This window comes from Vanessa cardui, chromosome 21 (assembly GCF_905220365.1).
Source record: "Vanessa cardui chromosome 21, ilVanCard2.1, whole genome shotgun sequence".
Taxonomy (NCBI): domain Eukaryota; kingdom Metazoa; phylum Arthropoda; class Insecta; order Lepidoptera; family Nymphalidae; genus Vanessa; species Vanessa cardui.
In genome coordinates, this window is record NC_061143.1 from 11,476,622 (window position 1) to 11,503,455 (window position 26,834).

At 32.5% G+C, this 26,834-nt stretch overlaps 1 protein-coding gene across 1 annotated transcript in view; it reads right to left on the minus strand.

Moving 5' to 3' along the window:
- Positions 1–26,436, minus strand: part of LOC124539021 (IDLSRF-like peptide) — a 123,791-nt gene extending 97,355 nt beyond the window's left edge. The window contains exon 1 of the mRNA XM_047116328.1: positions 26,331–26,436. The gene's annotated coding sequence lies outside the window, so the exon portion shown is untranslated. The remainder of the gene's footprint in view (positions 1–26,330) is intronic.
- Between the last annotated feature and the right edge of the window lie 398 nt (positions 26,437–26,834).

Consider the following 26,834-nt stretch of genomic DNA (forward strand, 5'->3'; position numbering starts at 1 on the left):
TGTGTTTCTGATTTATATGTTAACTATATTACAATCTTTTCTAACAGTATATGTTAAGATAGTATGTGTGAATAAAGGATATATTAAATACTAGTTGACAAAACGGCTTTGCTTACGTTTTTAGGGTTGATCATAAAAATCTGTCCAGACAGGCATCGAGACATTTACTTTCTCATTTATTATATTAGTTATATTCCTATTAATATAGTTTCATATATTTTCGGATAGCTATTATAAACGTATGTCTTTTTTTATATGACGTATGTGGCAAACGAGCAGGAGGCTCACCTGATGGAAAGTGACGACCACCGCCCCTGGACATCTGCAACACCAGGGGGCTTGCAGGTGCGTTGCCGGCCTTTAAGAAAGGAGTACGCTCTTTTCTTGAAGTTTCCCATGTCGTATCGGTTCGGAAAAACGCCGGTGTATTTTATGAACGTATGTATGTCAATTTCATGAGCAATGCTAACTCGCAATGCTGGTTCATTTGGATAAAATCTTAATTACAGATCAAATTGATCCTTGCAAAGTGACAATTAAATATGTGTTCGTAAGAGCCTACATGAGTAATATATATTTTCTTGAAGTAAAACAAGTCTTCCTATAATAACATACAGTATACCAATTAAAATAAATTCAAGAAACTCATGTATTGTCATATTGAATCTGTTTAACAAAGAGTTGGTACTCGACATTCGTTCGAAGTTCGTAATTGTTTTGCAAACGGTTTTCAACGACTGTAAATATATACTAATATTATAAATGTGAAAGTAACTCTATCTGTCTGTCGCTATTTCACGAACAAACCAACGAACTGAATTTGATGAAAGAATAAGAGTCGAGATGGCCCAGTGGTTAGAACGCGTGCATCCTAACCGATGATTGCGGGTTCAATCCCAAGCAAGCACCGCTGTTTCATGTGCTTAATTTGTCTTTATAATTTATCTCGTGCTCAGCGGTGAAAGAAAACATCGTGAGGAAACCTGCATGTGACAAATTTCATAGAAATTCTGTCACATGTGTTTTCCAACAACCCGCATTGGAACAGCGTGGAGGAATATGTTCCAAGCCTTCTCCTCAAAGGGAGAGGAGGCCTTTAGCACAGCAGTGGGAATTTACAGGCTGTCGTTGTTGTTGTTGTTTAAAGGACATAGGCTATTTTGCCCAACAAAATATGATAACCAACCCCAAAATCGCGAGCGAAACCGTGGGCGGCAACTAATACGTAATAAATTTCAGCAAGAATAATTCCACAACATTGTAAAGTACACGTTCAATAATGAGACGTCATATATTTTCCACTCCGACACTCTGTCAAAATGTAACTTGAGCTTTCGAACTAAACTGGATCGTGTCACGAACGGCTGAAGTTTCTCGCTGTAATTTATCACAACTGATGTACTTCAAAGACTTTTAATTGATGTTATATCATTTATACTGAATAAAATAAACAGATATGTAGAAAATTGTAAAACGTAACAGAAAATAAAAGAAAACCTGGGCATGAGCGACACTGACTCGCGGACTGAGGGTTCCGTACAATACAGACAAACAGACACTCCAATAAAAACAAATGTATGAATAAATTTTCTTTTTTTTCCCTATAAATCAAATTAAAATAAACAAGTGGGCTTTTACAAGCACTTTTGAATGGTCAATAACAATTAAGTGAAGCTACCATTATATATGTATATAGGTTTTGATTCCCTTTAAGAATGTTGGAAAAGCTTTATTTTCTGACTGTGTAGCATAGGGGTTCCATTTTATCACAGCTATAAAGGACAGCAGATCTTAAGGATTTGATATTAAACCGGTATGCGTTCCTGAGAAATAGGTTCTTGACAGGCAGATAGGCGGTAAACTAAATGATCTTATAAGAGTTTATTTTTTTTTCTGGCGAGGTACGAAACAATAATGATATTAATTTGTGACTTTTTAGAAATTGTAATATATGATAAATGCGAAAGTCAGTCTTTACATATTAGCGTACCAAGTGTTCAACATCATCATCATACATCACATCATCAGCCGGTTTTTGTCCTCTGCTGGATATAGGTCTCTCCAAGCGCACGCCACTGTGGTCTGAGACGCGGTCTCCACTCTAGAACACGTTTTCCCCAACGGTAGTCGGTCGGTTGGTCGGTCGGTCGTCGTTCTACGACAAATGTGACCAGCCCACTGCCACTTCGGCTAACTAATCCGGTGGGCTATGTCGATGACTTTGGTTCTTTGACGGATCACCTCATTTCTGATGCGATCCCTCAGAGAAACGCCGAGCATAGCCATTTCCATAGCACGCTGAGCGACTTTAAACTGGTGGACTAGCCTTGTCGTGAGTGTCCACGTTTCGGCTCCGTATGTCATGACGGGACTCCGTATGTCATGACGATGAAGTGTTCAACAAAACATTGTAAATAAAAAAAAAAACATGGGTAAATAAGGACACAGCGACATTATAAATCTCCGCACCCTCCAGCTAACTAAAACAAGGATGATGATGAAAAAAATACCTATTTTTATATTGTATTAGTAAAGGCACTTAAAGCAATAAATTCGTTTGAATAAACTTCAAAATCCGCATAAAATAATTATATCAGAAAAAGAGGAAGAGGAAAATGAGAATCGATGCTCTAAGATGAACTGTAAATTGAACTTAAATTTCACACTTTCATCGACCTCGATAAGAACGAACGAACCCATTAAAAAGTTGTTAATAGTAAATGATTTCGATTTATCTATATAAATGACGTCACCATTTGTCGTTCTCTGCTAATGGTGTTTGCTGACTTAATGCTCACCCGCCACAGTCTTGGCACAAATTTCTTTTGAATTTTTGTCTAATTTTGTGTGCAACTTAGCAGCACAGACAAAATTCGAATTGGGAAAAGTCTGAGCATGAGAAATTCGGAGCTATTCAGGAAAGTTGAACGTTTGTATATATGTATATCGGAATATTATTTGGAGCAAAATAATTAATCAGTGAATAATTATTTACTGAAAAAAGAATGAATTTTATAAGGCACACGCGTTAATCTCCCTTTAGATTGGCTGCTTCAAAATGCTTTGAGTCCAATTCACTTGGTAGGGCTTTGTGCAAGCCCGCCTGGGTAGGTACCACCCACACATCAGGTATTCTACCGCTAAACAACAGTACGCAGTATTGTTGTGTTCCGGTTTGAAGGGTGAGTGAGCCAGTGTAACTACAGGCACAAGGGACATAACATCTTAGTTCCCAAGGTTGGTGGCGCATTGACGATGTAAGGAATAGTTAATATTACTTATAGCGTCATTGTCTATAGGTGATGGTAACCACTTACCATCAGGTTGTCCGTTCGCCAACATATTCCATTTCAACATTTAACAGGACATCAAACTGTTTAGCAACTTGTATCTCAAGTCAGTAACAAGGGCATCCCGAGTTCATTAAAGTAATTTGTGGCAAGTCCTGACTTAGTAGAAGTTCTATTGCATCAGCGCGGGACAGTTTAATTTATTGCAGACAAATGGCTCAGTAAATTGCTAGCTAATGACCTGTGAATCCAGTGTTCAGGAATTTTATTGCGAGCTATCGTTCCGTTAATACCATTAGGTATTTTATTTTTATAGCTTAAAACGTGAACTGGGGAGAGATTTGTGAACGTATTTTCACGTATAAAAAATAAAACGACTTCGTTTAAGTTTTTTAATTTATTTTAATTTTATATTGTTTTTAATTTATATTATGATTAAGAACAGCGGTGTTTTATGCTGATATTACACAGATTTTTTTAATTATATTCTTTACTAGCGACCCGCACCGGCTTCGCACGTGTTCTTGATATGTATCGTTATATAACGTCCAAATTACTTATAATCAGTATAAATTGTAGCCTATGTGTTATTCCAATGTACAACCTATATTACTGTAGAATTTTATCTAAATCCGTTAAGCAGTTTTTTTGTGAAAGAGTAACAAACGTACCATCCTCACAAACATTTGTAATTATTATGATAATGAATAGTAGGATTAAACCCTTGTAAATTATTCTAACGACAAACAGCAATCAACTTTAAACCGAAATAAAGCTGCTTCTAAGGTTCCAGGCTCAAGTCAAAGATAGGACGAAAATATATCACGTTATTCCATCGAGAATCTCTTAGTAAAAGCCTGAAGTCTGGAGGTTGATAGAGTTTACACTTCAGTGCTTCAGAAAGTGTATTAGCTATTGGTTCTGCACTTGAAAATCAAAATCAAAATCAAAATAAACTTTATTCAAGTAGGCTTTTATAAGCACTTTTGAATCGTCATTTTACAATTAAGTGAAGCTACCACCGGTTCGGAAAGTAGATTCTACCGAGAAGAACCGGCAAGAAACTCAGTAGTTACTCTTTTTTAACATTTAAAAAATACAACGTCATGTTAATTAAATACAATTATTTCAATTAATGTATCCTGCTTGGAAGTCAACAGGTATTAACTCCACGCTTTTTTATCATCTACAAAATCTTGTATCGAATAGTATGCTTTTTCTACCAATGTATTTTTAACAAACGATTTGAATTTACTAAACGGCAAAGTTAAAAATTTCTGCGGAATTTTATTATAGAAACGGATACCTTGCCCCAAGAAGGATCCATTGACTTTGCGGAGTCGGAAACTTGGCGTTATAAGTTTATCCTTACTTCTAGTGCATATACAATGATTATCACTGATTTTATCAAAGTGATCAATGTTACTGTGAATATACATGATATTGTTGTAAATATATTGCGACGCAACAGTAAGTATTCCTACTCTGTTAAAAACATCCCGAAGAGAGTCTCTAGCTCCAAGATTATAAATAAACCGAATTGCTCTCTTTTGTAAAATAAAGACAGATTCAATATCTGCAGCGTTACCCCAAAGTAATATGCCATATGACATAATACTGTGAAAATAACCAAAATAAACTAAACGAGCGGTATCAATATCAGTTAGTTGTCTAACTTTTCTAACCGCGTATGTTGCGGAGCTGAGTCTTCCTGTTAGGGATGATAAATGAGAGGTCCACTGAAGTCTGGAATCCAATTCTATTCCTAAAAACACCGTAGTATCAGCTACTTCAAGACGGTCACCATTTAAAGATATATTATAAATTTGCTTGCTTACATTAGGTAGGGTAAAAACTACACATTTTGTTTTTTGAGCATTCAAAACTAAATTATTTACTGTAAACCAATTGTGTATCTGTGATAATGCACCGTTCACATCGTCATAGTCATTTTTTTTCCTGTCAACCTTAAAAATCAGCGAAGTATCGTCAGCAAACAACACTATATCACAAATACCCTTAACATAGAAAGGAAGATCATTTATATATACTAGGAATAGAAAGGGACCCAAAATTGAACCTTGTGGAACTCCCATTTTTAACGTAGATCCAGAAGACTTTATTCCATTAATGAAAACTTGCTGGATTCTTTGACTTAAATATGAAGCGATGAGATCAAGAGCTTTACCTTTAACACCGTAATATTTGAGCTTATAAAGAAGCGTTTCGTGTTCTACACAATCGAATGCTTTAGATAAATCACAGAATACTCCAATAGCGTTCTGTGATTTCTCCCAAGCATCGTAAATATGTTTGAGAAGCGCAATTCCCGCATCAGTTGTCGAGTGACCTCTTCTAAAACCGAATTGCTCACCATGAAAAATAGCATTTGTACCGAAATGGACGAGAAGTTGATTTAAAATAATTTTTTCGAAAATTTTACTTAAAGATGGGAGTATTGAAATAGGCCTGTAATTACCGGGATCGCTTCTGTTTCCAGTTTTAAAAAATGGTAAAACTTTACTACATTTTAACAAGTTAGGAAATGAACCAGTGTCCAAACTCTTGTTAAAAATTACTGCTATATACGGAGCAATATCGTATATGATGTTATTAAAAAATTTTACCGAAATGCCCCATATGTCGTTAGTTTTTTTAATATTTATAGTTTTAAATACTTTTATGACATCTATTGCAGAAACCGTTTCAAATGAAAAATCAATAACGCATTTAGAAACACTATTATTTAATAACCTAGCTGCATTTGATGTAGATGATTCTAAATGAAATGTTATTTTATGGGGTACTTTATCAAAAAATGATTCAAATAAATTAGCAACCTCTAATTCAGAACTCGTGTATCTACTACCTGTGTTCAATTCTATTGGTATCATTTCCTTTTTGTGTTTTCCACTAACACTACTAATAACATCCCATGTGGCTTTAATTCTATTATCAGAATTCAGGATTTTTTTCTTTAAATATAAGGACTTAGCAGAAATGCATACTGTTTTAAAAATTTTTGAATATTTAATGACGTATTCTAAAAAGGCTACGTTTCGATTCCACCGCCTCATATCATATAAGTCGTATAATTTATTTCTACTTTTATAAATACCAACAGTAGCCCAGTCACTAAACTTTAATTTTGTGTTACTATAACATGATTTCATTTTAAATATATTGTTAAATTCTTTTAGTATTACTTCAAAAAATGAATTATAAAGCTCATTTGGATCCTGTGTCGTAAGATCTAGATTAGACAATTTATACGCCACAATATCTTTAAAACAATGTAATTTGTTAGCCGTTATTGGCCTGTATGTTATTTTTTTTAAATGATTTATTTCTTTGTGTTTTAATGAAAACTTCTGACCACAATGGTCAGAAGTTAAATTATTTATAATTGATACTTCATATATTTCACAGTCACAGAACACATTATCAATACACGTAGAAGTGCCGTCGGTTATTCGCGTCGGTTCATTAACTCTATGAGTTAAATTAAATGACATAAACAAGGCAACCAACCGAACACTTAACGTAGTTTCTTTAAGTAAGTCGACGTTAAAGTCCCCACATACAATTATATATTTATTAGTTTTACATAGCTTTTTAAGAATGTCCTCCATAGTGGTTTCAAACAAATAATAATCTCCCGATGGGGGCCGGTACACGCAGACTATAATGTACTGTGGAAATTCCACGCAGGATAGTTCGATAGTACGTTCGATAGAGAGGGCCACAATATCTTTTCGAGATTTACAAACGATATCATTCCGTACTAATATTAATGAGCCACCACGAATAGCACTCCCTCTTACGAACGAACTTGACAGTTTAAAGTTTGAAATATTAAATATGTCAAATTTTTTAACCCAATGTTCTGTGAAACAAAATACATGTATTTTATAATACTCCGAAAATAATTCTATTTCATGATCTTTGCCACCTATGCCCTGTATATTTTGATGTATAATATTTAAGTAAGAGGGCGCAGATGTTGTCGTTTTATTTAGTTTAAACTATTAATTTGAGTATTTTTAATTTTGTCGGTGTTAATATAAATTAAATTATTATTTTTATTATACATATGATCCTTGGTAACATTACTTGTAAAATAATTTTTGATATTGTAGGCAATTAGGTTACCAATTTGTCTTTTCGATTTCATTGGTAGGTACATAGTATCCTCTGTCCACTTAAATCTATGAATAAATTTATTAATGTCAAATAACATTAAATCATTACTGCAATGTCGAGTCAAATTATATAGACATAGGTTTAAGTCATAAATATGTAAATTCTGTGCATCTGTCAAGGTATGTGAATATGGAAATAAACTAATTATAAATTTGCATTTCTTTTGATTTTGGATTTCAATTAATAATTTAATATCCTTAATTAAACTCTTTTTGTTTAGAGACAAACTGTCACCATGCATTAATACTACTTGAAGTCTTCCCAGTCTTCTATAGTTAACGAAACATCAAGGAATGCGTTTGTGATCGTAGCGATAAATTGTCAATTTATAAATATTACAAACAAGAGCAATGATTTTGTATATTTTGATTTTGAGGCATATAGTTTCACGGTTGTGTACAAGCGATCCCGTGGCACCTCTCAAGAGACCGTAACGGTATTTCTGACTGGCTCTCTTATTTCTGGCTTTTAGTGAAGATTCCGTTTATCGATTGCATAAAAAAAAATGGGGTGTATATTAAAAAAAATACTTATAATAAAAATCTAAGTGAAAAGGAATTGTGAAAAGGCGAGTTAATTAAGAATGAAAGTCTACTATGTGTGATACACATCTGTCATCTGTCCCTTCAAATCGTATAGTTTGACGTTATTCTCTAGATAAACACAATCAATATAATCGATCACAGTGATGACAGGTCATATGCCGCTTTTCATTAAAAAGTTTCGATAATAATCGAATAAAAAATCAAATCGAATAAGTGGACGAGAAAATCGCGGACTAATAAACGTAAGTTCTGTTAAAAATAAAGAATAGTTTTTAATTTACGAACGTTCAGAATTCTGTATTATCACGGGACGTAATTTTAAACATATAAAACAAAAAGCTTCGTACACTCATTCGTTCATGGTTCTATTTCGTTCCTCGTTCGTCAATTTTATTCATAGTGTTTCCCTGAATACAAATATGAATTTGTTTCTCATAGAAAATGTTACTGCATATTCTAAGTTCTAACAAGAAACCTTTTAACGCTTCGTGTAGGATGCAACACTGAAGCTTTTATACTTGAATGAACTTTAAACTTTCCCAAGTTACAAGTTAACGGGTGAAAGATCACAGTAAATGTGCAAGTACATAACTTGATTACACGATGTTAAAACTAACATCACGAAAAAGATCTTATATTTTTAAACTGTTTTAAGATATGGGATTACATTATTGATTAAAATTAGATGATTGTGTGTTTTTACTTTGTTAGAGGTAGGGTTTTGTGCGAAATTTTTGGTTAGCTACACACGTAGCAGAATAAAAATGATTTCCTTTCTAAGTATGTATTAAGTCCAAAACATAATTAGATTTTTTTATATTTAATCATATTATGTATTACGTGCACAAAGAATTTAAACAATAAACTGTTCTTAGCAAACCTGTCAGTACGTCATTTGTTCACCTTTCATACACACAAACCAACAATACACTGTTGTTGAGAACTCAAAAGAGTTCGATATTTAATTGTTCTTTGTAAGGGAACAAAATGCAGTATTTCATTTTATTTTACAATGTTTAAAAATATATCACAGACGCCATTTTTCCAACAAAGGCATTTATCGCAACGTTTCCGCTTACAAAAATATTTTACGTCCGCGCGGACCTCTGTGACCTCTGTCCACCTTTTCATTATGATATTCTTTAGAAACTTTTACTGTTTATATTTTCTTTACATTTTCTTAGAAACAGTTTTAGGAAGAAATAATACTTTCTTTATCCATCGTTCTTGAACTGGCATCTGACTTATTATTTATCATAGAGCGTTATTATGATAAATAATAAGCTGGCAAGAGCTGTCATATTATATATTTATATAAATGTTTGCGTGTGCCTCACACATTATAATTTTATTAATATTCATATAACATTATTATTGATACATTTTCACGTTCTATAATAAATCACGTTTTCATAGCGTTTTAATTGATAGAGTTTTAGAAGTACATTCGAATTGTCATGCTACAATTAATCTCCCATTTTAAACAATAATTTTAAATACAATTAACGCTTTGATGATTGGGTGAACAGATTTGTTTTATTATTTCGCAAACAAAAATAAACTATGTTTTCAGCTCACCCACCGCATGTTGCTTTCCGAATTACGATTGTCATGAATTTTTATTTTTGTGTATCTGAATAAGTCCTAACTAAGATCGGAATAAGCGCTAAACCAACTCAAGAGAACGACTGATTCCAGCAGTGGAATATTTACAGAATATTACTTTTACTTTACTTAACCGCACTTTTATATTTTTTTGTATTTTTCGTTCCTCGTTTTAGCTAAAGATATACTTAAAAATCCACACTTGTGTTATATGTGTTTGCGAATCACACATATGTACCAACATTTCAATTAATTTATTAATTGCTTATTGTAGTTTACAGTGCTGGTATGTACAAAATACTTAACACAACAATATTATGTCATAGTTTGGATGCAATTATAATTAACCATGTTATTTCAGTACATAATTTTATTTCATTCGGACAAAATATCAAAATACTACATTCATTGTAATAATAATAAAATACTGAGCTCTATCATCAAATACAAATAAAAAAAACAAGATGTTTGACCTTTTTAAAAATATTAAAATAATATGCAAATTACGAACGAAATTCAAATATCATATAAAGCTAAAAAAAGTTCATAAAAAAGGTTCGTTAAATCGTAGCGTGGAATAATATATATTTTATTTCAATTATCGTAGTACCTAACGACCGTTATTACTCGGCCGTGAAACGCGTTAGCTGAATCGATTGTCATACGAGAACAAAACAGTCGGGCTATTTGGGGAAATTTCATATGCAATATTTGAGTTTTCAATATAAAATTCAACTAACTTTGAATATATATTTCAGTTTATTAATGTTATTACCCAATGAAATAAAATAGATTCTGTTCTATTTAAATGGATTTAAAATTCATTCGGATTGAAGCTTTGAATTAATATTGTTGCTGCAGTTATCCATGAAAGTATTTCTTCAGGATCGGAGAACCATGTCAAAACATGTCTCTAGATAATTTTCTCAGGGCCAATAACTTTAATCAACTTTTTTTACTTTAACAAAGCAAATTCTTTAATTACAAAGTTATTTATTGCATTATAAAATAATGTCATCCTTGTATTCAAATAGGAGAAATATTCGACACCGTTATTACCAAATAATTTTAAAATCTTATTTTCCAAAATTTGAACTGCCTTAGGGTCGAAGTAAGTATATCTTTTTTTTCAAATTGTTTATTTAATTGTAATGTTTAATTTATTATTAGTTCTATGTTTAAAAACAAACCATTCCATTATTTTTTTTAATATTGCACTAGTAATTTGAGCGTAGAATAATCTAGTATGTAGTGAAAGGCAAAAATAAAAAACAACCATTTTAAATTTCGAATCGAGAATATGGAATATTTCAAATAATTTATCCTTTGTTTATTATAATTAGGCTTATTTAAACAGACGAGTGTATCTTGATAATTTATTACACGGTTTTACATTTAAATATATCGCGTTTCGTAACGTTCTTTGCATTAACAGAAAATCGTATGTAAATCAACTGTCTTAGTTTGCTGCCAACGTTTTATGCAACGATTGTCGCAAAAAAATGTGTTCCTATTTTTCAAGATATCCAAGAAAGCTGATAGGAAATCTTGGTGGACGGTGGATTTCTATTTCATTTTACTTGACCTAACTTATATTTGTAAGCCATATTTTCCGACATATTACCAATATTTATGACGTAATATTTATGACACTAGGTGGTAGGGCTTTGTGCAAGCCCGTCTGGGTAGGTTATTCTACCACTCATCAGTTATTCTACCGCCAAATAATAGTACTCAGTATTTTCGTGTTCCGTTCTGAAGGGTGAGTGAGCCAGTGCAACTAAAGGCACAAGGGACGTGATATCTTAGTTCCCAAGGTTGGTGGCATATTGACGATGTAAGGAATAGTTAATATTTCTTACAGCGTCATTGTCTATGGGTGATGGTGACCACTTACCATCAGGTGGCCCATATACTCGTCCGCCAACCTATACCATAAAAAAAAAAACGTTGCACTAAAATATACTGGTAAGCTTGTAAGACCATATTCTCTCAAGTCTCTTGGCTCAAAAAAGGGCTCTTGGCTCAAGTCCGAGTCAGAAAAAAATTTTTTCGTTATAAATATCAATTAAAAATGTTTCAGTTTTAATTTGTCAAAGTATTTACCACTACAATTGTCGTAAGTAATTATAGATCTATTGACGGTGCGCACGCACACTTAATAACCGGCCTGTTTATTGACACTCGCGTTTACAATATGTCTAAGTGTGAGTGAAATGACTAATCTATAATATAAAAATGAGTCGCTAAATGAATGCTAAATGTTGCTAAGCGCAAAACTCGAGAAAAGAAAAGGTTGGACCGATTTCGATAATTCTTTTTTTTAAATATTCCTTGAAGTACAAGGATGGTTCTTACGGAGAGAAAAATTCCAAAAAAAAAAATTTAAAATTTCCTGAAAAAGTCGAAAAACAACACTTTTCTATACTCCCATACAAAAGGTGTTGTTGAAATACATCGATCGTATGACGATTATTACGATTGTCCGATTCTGTTTCTGCGAGCTGAAGATGGATATCGTCTTGGACTATATCAAACTAATTCACGACAGGCTCTGTGACATCGAAGAGAGTTAGTTGTATGGATTTCTATGCATATCGTATAACGATTAGAGATAATCAAACTAACCATATTCTGAAGCGTCGTAAGCTGTTTCAAAAATTAATTGTTAATATGTAAACTAAGGGAACAAACGATTAAACAATTATTCGATACAACCAATCAAAACTTCGAGATCGAGATGACGAATATTAAATGAAATATTTTTTAAGTATTTGATTAGATCTCGCATGTTTCTTGATTTGTTTCTTTATTATTTGTACATTGTTGATGATCAGTAATTACTTGCAACATGAAAAATTAAAAATTTATTTTCTGCGACTAATGCCCAGCGAAGCGGGCGGGTATAGCTAGTGTAAGAATAATTACGTTCAATAATTTTTTCTGTCTTTAAGCACGCTCTCAGCAGAAAGAGATAAGTGTATATGTCACCGTAAACTTGTAAATACCATTAGAAAGATTTGGAACCGTAACATACTGTTTACAATTGAACGCATTACTTTTTATTAGATTACAATCTATCGAAGTAAATTTCAGTTAAATTATAAAAACTCTCATCTAACTTAACCGAAACATTGTGAACTATCGAAATTGTATGAGTTTTATTGTAAGTTTTAAAAATATTGTGAACGTTTACGTAGAAACGGTTACAATATTTCGATAGTTAACAATCTCACAAGATAGATTGTAATCTAACGATGTTTGTAATCTTACGGTGACATATATATCCCACTCTTTCGATCTAGGATTGAAGTGTAACTATAGACACAAGGGAGTTATTAGTTCCAAAGATCGGTGGCCCATTGGTGATTTGGAAAATGGTTAATATTTATTACAGCATTAATGTTTATCAACGATGCCGACCACCATCATTTCACGCATTTGTTTCTTCATATATACCACTATAACTCACCGTCATCTGTTTTTTAATACTTTTAACTCAAACATTAACACAAAGAGCTATAATTAAGGGCTGTAAAAAATTTAAGCATTTCATTATAATTTAAATTTCTAATTTCCTGATAGCGATCACTAGCGTTTGTTAATGTTGTATAATAACAGCGAAACATACAACATACAGTTTCACGTGTTGTTATCTCGATCTTTGAAACTACAAAATAGGTCAATGTACTGAGTACATATTTTCCATTGAAAGTATGAACAGGCTGGCTTGCACAAAAACTCTAACAATATATATATTATTATAATATATATACATATATATACTGAAAATTTCCTATTGCTGGGCAAAAGCCTCCTTTTTAACTGAACCATATCGGCTCTCTTCAAAAACTCTTCCACAAAGAAAACTAGAAAATTGTCAAGAATGAAAATGGAATTGTCGTAATTATTCGTCACTCCGTCACGTTTTCAGAGTTCGTAAAGTTTCAAACTTAATCTCCATAAAAATATTTCAGAGAGAATTTTCAATTATTTTATTAAAGTTATAACAAAGAAAATATTCAAATTGTACACGCTATACTATTATATCTAAGTTTCTAAAGCAACTTGTAGGTACTTGTAGAAGCAGTCTATGTAGCCTGGTTAGGAACACAAATAATAAGACTAAAGGATCGTGTATCAGAGTAGTTACTGGATCTCTACTACTCTTCTTAGAGTCTGCATGTCAAGCAGTGGCTTTAATTTGCAGTGTAAAATTGAAGACATCGGTTAAGATGCCTGCGTTCTAACCACTGGACCGTCCCGGCTCTTAGCACGAACATTAAAAAAACTTTTTAAGATTTTAAATTAAACTGGATATTTTTATTATTAAAGTTATTAATTTCGGGATATTTACCATGTTTTTTTTATTTTTGTTCGGTGGAGCTTGATATTTCGACATTGTCTACGAATGTCTTGTTCACGAGACTGAACAAAAATAAAAAACAAAGAAAATATTCAAATTGTACACTCACTGTACTATTATATTTAACTTTCTAAAGATACTTGTAGAAGTAGTCTATATAGTATGGTTAGGAACACAAAGGATAAGACTAAGGGATCGTGTATCGGAATAGTTGCTGGGTTCTCTAGTGTTCTTCTTAGAGTCACGAGACTGAACAAAAATAAAAAACATGGTACATATCCCGAAATTAATAAATTTAATAATTAACAAAACTTATATGAATAACATTTACCTTGATAATGAAATTACTAATGTCCAACCTCCACCGCGTGTCAGCCACCCTATGTGCTTTTATGTTACCCTTAAAAGGTATATGCGAATGAAAAGGATGTCTAACTTACATTCGCATTTTGAATATTGTTAAGATACTATTCAAAATTTTTATTTAATAAATCTCTTAACGAAGCCGTAATTTCACTGCTGATTTACGTCTTGAAGTTTTAAGAATTATAATTGAGATAAAAAGGCTTTCAGAGCTGTTGTTCGAATCGACTGCTGTCTGGTTAAGCTCTCAAAGTGATTTGTTCGAAATTAACCTTTCACTGAATCAAATCTCGAATTTCATCAAACTATACGCTAAGATCTCTGTGCCTGAAACATGACGGTTTAATTTACTGATCTAAAATACTGGGAAGTTAAATAAAAAATATGGTTGTCAATAATAATCAACAAAACAACAACAACAGCATGTTTCCCGCTACTGGGTTAAGGCCTCATCTCCCTTTGTGGAGCAGGTTTGGGACATATTCCACCACGCTTCTCCAATGCAGGTTGTCACACGTGATACAATTTCGTTAAAATTAGACACATGCCAATTTCCTCACGATGTTTTCCTTCACAGACGAACTCGAGATGATATAATAAAAGAGAATTAAGCACTTGAAAATTCAATGGTGCCTGGATTTGAACCCATAATAGTTCTTACCACTGGGCTGTCTCGGCTATTAAATCATTCGATTGCAATTATCAACGTTAACCTATAAATCTTAAGGTTGAATCTCGGATGAAGCCAGTTACAGGTTATTGAGTTTTTCTATTAATAAGAAATGTCATTTACAGCGTAGGCTTAGCAGTTATGAGTTTTTCTGTGATCACGACTTTTCCGCCTTTAGAAGAGACAAGATTAGACATTTTAATTAAAAAACGTGGAAACCATGCTTATAACCATAATTTTGCTGACCTATGATTACGTCATGCAAACCATTTCGTTGTATATAGATTAATAACAATAGTTCAGAATTTAATTTTTAGCGTTAGATTATGTTCTGTAATTTATTGCTCGGGAATTCTATTTATTCTAATAATTAATCTTTGATCGATGATCGAAATATATTTCGCCACCATTTGGAATATTTACCATAAATTAGACTTTAGAAACATTGGTGAAATTCTGAATTGATTTTAAATTGAATAGACATAAATTCCCTGATTACAGATTTAGTAACTGTAAAAAGTTTAAATATATAATTATAAAAAATTAAAAAAATATAAAGAGTAAGATTATGAGAAACAGATAATAAATTGAATTTAAATAAAATAATTGTATTTATAATTCAAATTCATATATGGTTCCTTTTTTGAATTTGAAAAATATCCAGTAATATAACGCTAAATTTATTTTAACAAATCTGACTACATCTGAACTGTATAGTGTTACACCCAAACCTATTTTCTCGCGTTGAAAACGCATTAACCCAAATGGTACAGCAGTACGCTTCTAAAATATAGCATTCTTGTTCAAAATCTCTAGCGATCGATACTATGAGGTCTGGCATAGACAACGTGTTCGACAGTTCCTGTCTATAATGCAGTTGGTAAAGTGTTGCCAGAATATTGAATTTGCATCTTTTTATTAATAAATAAAATAAATATTTAAAAAATACATAAAATAAACAAATATTTCGTTATTACTTTTGTGAATGTATAATTAATTACTTAAAAGTTTTTGCTGTATAAGAGCAGCATTAAATTTTGATGTTTAAGATTGGTAAAGATATAGTTGACATTTAAAAATATTTGTTCAACTTTTTTCTTTAAATTTTAATGAGATATATAGTCGTGCTTACCTTATTGTCTAGACTAGTCACACTGACGTATATACTTGGAAGCAATGACGTCACATTTTCATCCACGCTGCAATAAGGGCTATATAATTATCTGTGACGTAATTTCAAACATGACGTATATATGAAACATCATGTATACCTTTATTAAAGAGTCTTCAAACATTATACATTTTTATGGACGAGCAAATGTTTCACATAAGGTATATGCAATATATAAGGAGCTAATTTTGTGCCTTTTTCAGTCACTCAAAATGAGATCTTCAATTATGCCATTACGGACGAGTGCTGACGGTGAGAGTCCGCCCTTATAGGATTTTTTTAAATTTAAATTACATATTAAACGTATCATGGCAAGACAAAGTATAGCTATTTAACAGTGAAATATATTTTGATCAAAGCTACGCGGCTTTACAAAAAACTATACCACCAAGAATTAACAACATTTTACCATTCACGAGAGACAAATAAACTTCAAACAGTTTTTAAGAAAATAAATATTAATTAATTAATTTTATTCCATAGTAAAACCATTACCAATTACGTATATTTTAATTTACTCAAAAGCAATATAATGAATCTGTATTTATTTCATCTTGATAACCATAACAAACAATATAACAACATCTCAGCTACTTGTCATAACTTGAGCAATAACACGCTGTTATAAATCTAGCTTTGAAATAAAAATAATTCTAAAAGACAATAACCAAGGCGTAATACGTCAAGCAGCGACGCGGATAACGAGATGAATGCAGGACGAGCCCTTTGACAATGAGCTTCCTCTTCTGATATAAAAATAAGCTACAGATAAAATTTCTTAACATATTAAAAAAAAGCTTTATTCACGTAATTAACGAGATTTGAATCGTCACTTTATGTAGATCGAAAACCAGTAACAAACTAATTAATATAATAATTAAACTCTTTAATTTAAAATTAGAATATGCATAATACTCTTTGGAAGAGTCGAGTTCAAAAGTATTTGAGTAAATTTATTATGTGTTTTAAAGCCCGTCTGGGTAGGTACCCCCACTCATCAGGTATTCAACCGCTAAACAACAGTACGTAGTATTGTTGTGTTCCGGTTTGAAGGGTGAGTGAGCTAGTGTAACTACAGGCAGAAGGGACATAGCATATTAGTTCCCAAGGTTAATGGCGCATTGACGATGTAAGGAATAGTTAATATTTTTTACAGCGTCATTGTCTATGGGTGATAGTGCTCATATGCTCATCCACAAACATATTCCATAAAAAAAAACTACAGTGGAAAATAGGATTTTATAAAAGTAATACCTTGAAGACAGATATTTATATAATGAAGAGATTTTATTATAACAAATCGGTACAAATAGTCTTTTATTCGTATAAATATGTACATTAATAAAGAATTCTCGAGCATTGAAGTTCAAATTAAAAAGGTGAGCGGTATTTTCATACGTCATGTTTATTCAGCAAAATGAAATTACGGTTGAACGTGATCATACGAAACAAAGGATTATTTTTTTTGTTTAGACAAATGAATTTCATATTCATTGTAAATCAGATATGAAATTGGATAAATAAAGTATCTAATTTGGATTTTAAATTAAGAACATATTGAACTTTCAATTGTTTAATTAGTGTCTATAATAGTATAATAGTCAAGAATTTGATTACAGAGTCGAGATATCCCAGTGGTTAGAAAGCGTGCATCTTAACCGATGATTGCGGGTTCAAACCTAGGCAAGCACCGCTGATTCATGTGCTTAATATGTCTTTATAATTCATCTCGTGCTCAGCGGTGAAGGAAAACATCGCGAGGAAACCTGCATGTGACAAATTTCATAGAAATTCTGCTACATGTGTATTCCAGCAACCCGCATTGGAACAGCGTGGTGGAATATGTTCCAAACCTTCTCCTCAAAGGGAGAGGTGGCCTTTAACCCAGCAGTGGGAATGAACAGGCTGTTGTTGTTGTTTGTTGTTGTTGATTACAGAGCGTGGTAACTAATCTCATCTTTTGTTCTTGTAATTAAAATCCTTGTATATATGTAAACTAGCGACTCGCCCCGATTTCGCACGGTTGCAATGCTGATAATAATATACTGCAGAATGTCTTACAAAGTTCACAGTTTTTTAGTAGTTCTCTACTATATTGTGCAAGTATTATACATCTAAGCCTTCCCCTTGAAGCAATCTATCTATTAAAAAAACCTCATCAAAATCTGTTGTTGCGTAATTTTAAAAATCTGAGCATAAATAGGGACAGACAGCGGTTAGCGGCTTTGTTTTGTACTATGTAATGATAATGATTAAGCTATTTCACTTACCTCAGCATAAAGATTTTTAGGTAAAGACAAATTATTTAGTGCATGGTACTAACTTATAAAGTCAGCTTAAAAGTGTTAATCGGTGGTAGGGCATTGTTCAAGCCCGTCTGGGTAGGTAGTCACTCAGATATTGTACCATCAAATAGCAATGCTTAGTATTGTTATGTTCCGGATTATAGGGTGAGTGAGTCACAAAGAAGATAACTTTTGAGCTCTCGAGGTGACGCATTTGCCATGTGAGGCATGTTTAATATTACTGAGTTAATATCTGTAAATGGTGGTGACCACTTACCAACACCTGAGCTCCCAAATCTGGTGGCGTATTTGGGATATGAGGGATGTTTAATATTACTGAACTCATATCTATAGGTAGTGTTGTCCACTTACCATCATGGCCTATTTACACTTCGATCAATACTATATATGAAAAATCGTAGTGAAGTTGCGGCTCGCTATTATTAACCCGCAGTGCATTTAAGCTTCATTATGTGTTTCTAGTTACGTGTCTAGATGCAATTCCCTCAGCGTGACTTTCGTGCGAACAAGGTCGTAGCTATCATAACGTTCGTCGTTATCACACCGTGCATTTGAATTCAATCAATTTGCGACACGGAAAAATATGTAACGAAATGTTTTGAACACTGCTATCATAAATAATACTATTACTCGTAAATAAATTCATTCTCAGAATACAATGATTGTAGGAATTAATTCAATATCTTGATCGTATTAGTATTTTTTTTAAATATAGTTTACTAGCGCCCCACCCCGGTCTCACACGGGTGTAATGGTATGACATAACAGTAGAAACTTCTAAAATTATCTAACAATAATATTTATAGTATATAATATAAATATTAACCTTCTCGATTAATGAGTGATTCGAGGAGAAGATTTACCTATTAAAAAAACCGCATCTTGTATCTTTAAAACCATGCATCCGTTGCGTAGTTTTTAAGATTTTGCTTGTGATAGATTTAATTCACTATACAAACAATTGGTAACGCACAATATAATTCCTCAAATTTTTGCTCGATTTGATTAACTTCGGTGTGGAAAGTAACTATCAGGATTCAATTTGAAATTTAAAACCTATTTGAAATTGTATACAAAAAATACAAAAGTATGTATAAAAATGGTACAATTGCTTTAAAAGCAATCTTCAAGTTCAAATTAGTTCTCAAATATAACTAGAATTAACTTAATATAATTTTAGAGTGTGGTATTTGCACAGATATATGTTTAAAAACGAGACCACCTTAATCAGGTGACCTTATACATACCACTAAGCCTTTACAATTCATTGGTTCGGTAATAATTTGAAAGTCAGAGAGCTTAAATTTTACATTATTTAGGACATTTAAAGATATTTCGAATTTAGACCAATCCCGTAACAGAATAAAGAACATATTGGAAAAAATCAAAATACGTTCAAGTATCCTTTTACAAGCACTTATGAATCGTCATTTAAAAACTATAATAGGTGAAGGTACCACCGGTTCGGAAAATCGATTCTACCAAGAAACTCATTGGTTACTCTTTTTCAATATTTAAATAATACAGTCATGTTAGTTATACAGCTATATATGTATGCAATATATCCTCCCAAGTAAGATATAACAAACAAATCACACCTTAAAAGTCACAAGATATTTCAGGGTTAGAATATATAAATGAGGATTATATATTTTTTAAATATATAAAGATAGTGTTAACATATGAAAAGGTATTATAATTATTAATAATTATAATAGAAAGTTTACGAGAAGTTCAATTTTTTTTGTGACAACATCACTTACATTACTCTGATCCCAATGTAAGTAGCTAAAGTACTTGCGTATGCAAAATCAGAAGTAACGACGCCACCACAAACACCCAGACCCAAGACAACAGAGAAAACTAATGACTTGACTCGGTCGGGAATCGAACCCAGGACATCATCGGAGTGGCGTACCCATGAAAATATTTTGTTTCAATTACATCAATGACTATTAGGAGAGAGTCTAAAAAGATCTAATTTAATAAATACTTATTATGTTGGAAAATAAATTCATTCTCTTGCCTAATGGTTTCCTTTCAAGCAGCCGGTTGAATAATTGTTTAATTGTAAGTTAACGAATAATAATTCAATTTTCAAGCCAATGAAATCGAAAGTAGAAGATGAATAGAAATTTAAGCTGATAACTTTGTAAAAGCTTCGATAACTCGAGCTTTCAGTTATGTTATTTGATCCTTTGGGCTTTTGTTGTGCAAGCTTTTAGTCCAGAGTGTAAAAAACACCACTGAGAAAATACTTTTTTATTACCGCTTTAATAAATGATTCACTTCTTCTAATCAACAACAACAACAGCCTGTAAGTTTCCCACTGCTGGGCTAAGGCTTCCTCTCCCTTTGAGGAAAAGGTTCGAAAAATATTGCACCAGTGGGTTGGTGGAATACACATGTGGCAGAATTTCTATAAAATTAGACACATGCAGGTGTTCTTTTTCACGTTTTCCTCCTCTGTCAAGCACGAGATTGATTATAAACACAAATTAAGCACATGAATATTCAGTGGTTGCCTGGGTTTGAACGTGCAATCATCGGTTTAGATGTACTTATTCTATTAATAATAAACGTCGATTGCAACATTGTATTAAAATTCATAGTAGGAAACTTTAATGAGCTTGAATTTGTGGCTATCACATCATCACAAATACATCGTGAAACCGCATTGGAAACCGAAGATCGGGGTTAATGTCGCTTTTCGATTGGTAGTGAATCGTAGCTCGACCACAGACTATCAATACAAGCTCGATAGTGGGTGGCACTACCTTGCAATTAATACTATTTGCATATACATATATATGTATATATAAATTTATCTAGATGTACAAGTTGGTGGAACACTATGGTAAGTTATCTGCATAGTGCTTTAGGTTGATATAAAATATTTAAATATTGACTTTTTTATAATATCTGGGTAGGCATATGATTCCATTTCACCTGATGGTAAGCTCAAGAGGACTTCAAACGCGAAGACGACCTGTACAATCAGCAACAAGAGCGCACTAGTTGCCCACGACAGGATGCCTCTTCACAACTCGTTTGAAGGCAACTAAGTTATAAGTGCTACACTGCACACTTGTGCTAGTAGAGTTCCATTTTGTTTTATAAGTTCCATTTAAATGTTAGCACTAAAATCGACATTCATTTAGGTAGTACATTAATCTCATTTATCAGAGATTAAATTGAATCAATTTGAATAATATTAATACAGGATATTAATGTATGCATCTGTCACTCATTACTATGCCATCAAAACTTAATTACATATACATAATATATGTACACTTGTACTTGGTAGTAGGTTCAGTGCAAGCCCGTCTCGTAGTACTACACTCATCAGATATTCGACCGCCAAATAGCAGTTGATATTCTTGCATTCCGGGTTGAATACAAATAGAATCTTTTTGTTAGCAAGTGTGATAGCGTATTGATTTTGAGGAATTATAACAACAATTGCCGGAAAATTTCCCACTGCTGGGCTAAGGCCTCCTCTCCCGAGGAGAAGGTTTGGATCATATTCCACCTCGCTGTTCCAACCCGGCTTGGTGGAATACACGTGTGGCAGATTTTTTATGAAATTAGACATATGCAGGTTTCTTCACGATGTTTTACTTCACCACCGAGCACAAGATGAATTATAAACGCAAAATAAGGACATGAATATTCAGTGGTGCTTGCCTGAGTTTGAACACGCAATCATCGGTTAAGATCACGCGTTCTGCTGGGCCATTTCGGCTCAAGGGAACCGAGATGGAGACGGAACTTCCTGCCAGGAGGACGAGCCCTGCCAGGTAAGGAAAAATAAATATTTCTTAATATACCAATGTCTTTGAGTAACAACTATTCATCAGTGCAGATTAGTGATCCCGTCAACCCAATATTACATACAAAAATCACTATCAGTAAAATGTTGAAAAGTCGCCTGAAATATTTTCGTGAATGAAAATGTCAAAGTTCTTTCATTACTCAACGTTTCAAAAACGACACAAGAAAAATAGTCATCTTGTGATCTTTTAGGAATTCGCATTACTCAATAAACTCGCTAGGGACCATTTCTAAATCTAGAAGCCTTTTTGGAATGAGATGAGAGAACTTGAGCAAATGGTAAAATGTTACTTGTTGATACATTGGTTTCATTTTGGGATTGTTAGGAATTTTATATTTGTAATTTATCTTGAGATATTATCACATATATTCTTTATATGGGATGATGATCGCCTCCAGGCTGTTACAAATAACGAAAATATGTTTTATATTATTGTTGTTTTACATGAAGTCAATTATTGTTGAAATGAAATTAAAAAAAGGAAATAAAATCCCGCTCAGTTCCTTTCGACGGTTCTTCTCAGATTCGAGGTGTTAATTTCTGAACTGGTGGTAGATTTTAGACTATCAATAAACCAGTGTAGCGCTTCCATATGGAATAAAGATTAACTGTGATATAGAATATATTTCTATATCACGAATATAAATTTCCGATTATAACATTTAGAACTAGCGCGCACTGGTAACTTTTGTCACGGTGACTGTTTCGTCACTCTTGTCAAGTCCGTGAATATGTACAGATGCAGACACAATTGTCACGTCGTAACGTGCGCGCACCTCCATACATGTTCATGGACTCGACAAGAGTGACGAAACAGTCACCGTGACAAAAGTTACCAGTGCGCGCTAGTTCTTAGTGTCAACGTATAACTTTAAGTGAAATCGCAATGATATGTGCAGAATGAACAAAATAGAACTGATCCCACATATACTTATTGTCACAAGTACTTGAAAAAACTATCAAAAGAAACTCAGTGGAATTCGAAATTTAAAACTAATTACAGTTTAAAATATTATAAACGTATACCAGGAGGCGAACGTTTTATTTTCATTTCTGAAGTATATTATCTATCTTAAAACCCTATCATTGTATTAACCTCTTTTACAAATAGAGTAAGGACAACAAAATTTGATATAAAAATATAGTTAAACTAGCCACGACTTTAAAAAGTGATATCATCAGACAGGCATTTCTAAGAAACACGAAAACCCCATCATCAAGTTATTACAAGTATACATAATTTCCTTTTTCTTGGGGTCAAATCTTGCTCCATACCAAATTTCATCAAAATCGGTTTAGTGATTTAACCGTGATAGCTTAATAGACAGAATTGCTTTCGTTTATAATATAAGTATAGAAATACAGATACTAAAGCAGTTGAGTTTCGGCCATTTTGTATAATTCCATCATCACATCCCTAATAAAACCGACCGCAATAAAAATGAAATATGCCAAGTACAAAAACATTTTTCCATTGAATATCATACTTCATATTATATGTATGTGTATAAATATAAAATAAAATCAATAATGATATATAAACATGCAGGTAATGAGGATAGCAAATTGAATGTTTTCTCAACAATCAAATGAGAAAAGTCACAAGACACACATTATATGTCAATGAAATAAAGTCATAAAGCTTAGATATTAGATTGTAATATTGCTTAACAGTAATAATAGTTTAAAAACCTAAGAAAAAACATGCGAAGTACTAGTAGTTTTTTAGTTCTGGTCACGATTACGGAACAAACCTATTCAACTATTAACATCGATCCTTCATAAGTAAAGATTCAATTTAATCCAACGTTTAAATCTGTAAAAAATCACGTTCAAAGACTCCGCTATACACGTTACGTATACATATAAACGAAAGAGTGTTAAAAATATACAAGTATAGCACGACACAAATTAGATGTAACATCGGGAAAATTCGTAAAACCGATCACATCCGAATTAACTATCTAATTATCAATATTTATTTCTTATGTGAATATGATCTTTACACAAACGTAACAACTTGTAATATCGTATGACCTAATTATATTCGTCAATTTGACACGTCGATTTACATGCACTTGCTTTCTCGGGTTGAACTAACGCAAAAATCTATAGCGACGAATAGCGTCGAATGGCGCGATAGGGAGCTATTTCTATTGGTTGTATAAATCGGCAGTAATCGGTTTTATTGAATTACCGATGCTACAAATAGGTTATGTCATACTTTACATTAACATAACGTCTGCGAAAATTTAAAAGGAATAAAAGAAAAAGGAGTAATGAGTTCATTAACGATCTGTGTATCTGTCACAGCTGGGCGTATGCCACGTTTGCGAGAAAAAGGTTTGAACGTAGCTCCGATGGATACACATGAGACCTTTTGGTTCTTGTTATTTATCCTAAAGTCGCAAAATAGCAATTTAAAATGATTAATGTAAAGCTATTGGCAATACATTACATATATATCTATTTCATTCTGTGCTTTTCTAATAATAACCTATATTCGTATTGAAAAAAGATACCTCGGAAGTGTCGTTATCACGACGGATGGAATTTAAATTTCTTAACGAAAACCTTTTATATTGATCATGTTCCAAATTTAAAAATATATTAATAAAAAAGTTCGATACATAACTATATTCGGCTATATTTCAATCTCAGATTTCTAAAATGCAATTATTATTACAAACCAGTATAAATATTGATTTTATAACAAAATAATTTCAAATAAATTTCAATAATAACAGTTGACGTTTAAAATCTCAACGAGTTTCATGACGCCGCACGGAATGACGACACTAAAAATAATATTCATTTGTATATATTTTAATTTTCTGACAGTAACTGCTTGGCAATATCCATTGAACGATTAAAAACAAGTGAAACGTCTTCATAATACCAAGATTTGATCAACCATTTTATTAGATTTTAGGTATAATCATGTAATTAGAAAAAGTGTAACATGTGTCTGAAATTAGCAAAAAGCGTGGTCACCCTAAAGAAAGACATAAAAAAGTAAGTGATGTCATTCAAGGTCACACTTCTTCGCTTCAAAGCATTGTTTGATAGATCGATCTTCACTGGGACAAATTAGGTTTCATGACATGAGCTGATTATTCAAAATTTGACATTTATTTTTTTTAATGACTTAGGTCGTAATTTTTACTGCCAGAAAATATACCTATATAATAATATATATAATAATATACATATAAAAATTATATTCAAAATGAAAATGTAATTTTATAGGCTTCTATACAGAATTCGTGAGGAAAATTATGTCGTCCTTAGTGTCATGAGTAGGGTATTTACTAACTCGTAACTGCGAGGACCTTTTTACGCCTCAACCTTTCCCGTCTTTGTTATGACATACGAACTGTTTTTGTTACGAGTATATACAAATTTGTTTGACGATTTATCTCTTTATGTATTGTAGCTACTTCTCTGTAAAAATATTGAGCAAGAAAACGTTAGATAATTTTTGAAAATCTTGATTTATTACAATGTTTTTTTGTGTAAAATTTTTTAGTAGGTACGGTTAAAATATACAATTATTTAAGAGGAAATTTCCTAAAATATAGGCGCATATGACAAGTCATTATTAAAAGATGAGTATTTGAATTGATTTATAAATATTTCAAGCTATTTATTATTTTAAAATAACTGAATAACTGATCTAAACACTTTTAGAACTGTAATAAAAGCAATACAGACTCTTTCATATTGGTCGTAAAGTTATATATGCTGTTCGTGTTGCCTATATCGCGTGTTAACCGCTTATAATCATTTATTTCTTTTAATAAAATAATTTAACATTAGTTTAGTAGAAATTATTGTTAAAACATCCAACTTGTTGATTATATCGCGCGCAACAGATGAAATCCTTTGTACTATGTACGAAAAAATATCATCATTCGAATCAATATTCCGTAAACATTCTCCATCTATGAATAAGAAAATCATATTTACTTACCGATTCGTTCACTCGGTGGTAGAGTCGATGGATTTTAACGCAATTTTTCTAAAAACATTCAAGCAACAAGTAATGAGGCTACAACGCGCACGTCCTTTCGCCTCGACGTCCAACGCTACACTGAGTCTGAAACGCTCTTTGTACCTTTACCTGTTACAGTACCACCCTCTGGGCGGGGGCTGGGGTGAAAAGTAATGACGCGGTTAGACTTACGAACGCAATGTACACGCGAGCACTGACAAGGATAGATATATGTGGAAACACTCAAGCGTAAAAGAGAGAAGAATATGAATCAAAGATTAGTTAATTAGAAGGTGTTCGTTTTATGCTCGTGTCGTTTCGGTCGGTGTGTAACAAGTTCTTTGAATAGTAAAACGCCTCCATGATTCTCGTGACGCGATAATTAATATTCATTTTAATTAATACTGAAAATTAGAACAAATTCTTAGTAAGAAATATTTAACCGTAAACTTGAAATTATTATTATTCTTTTAATTCTTAGCC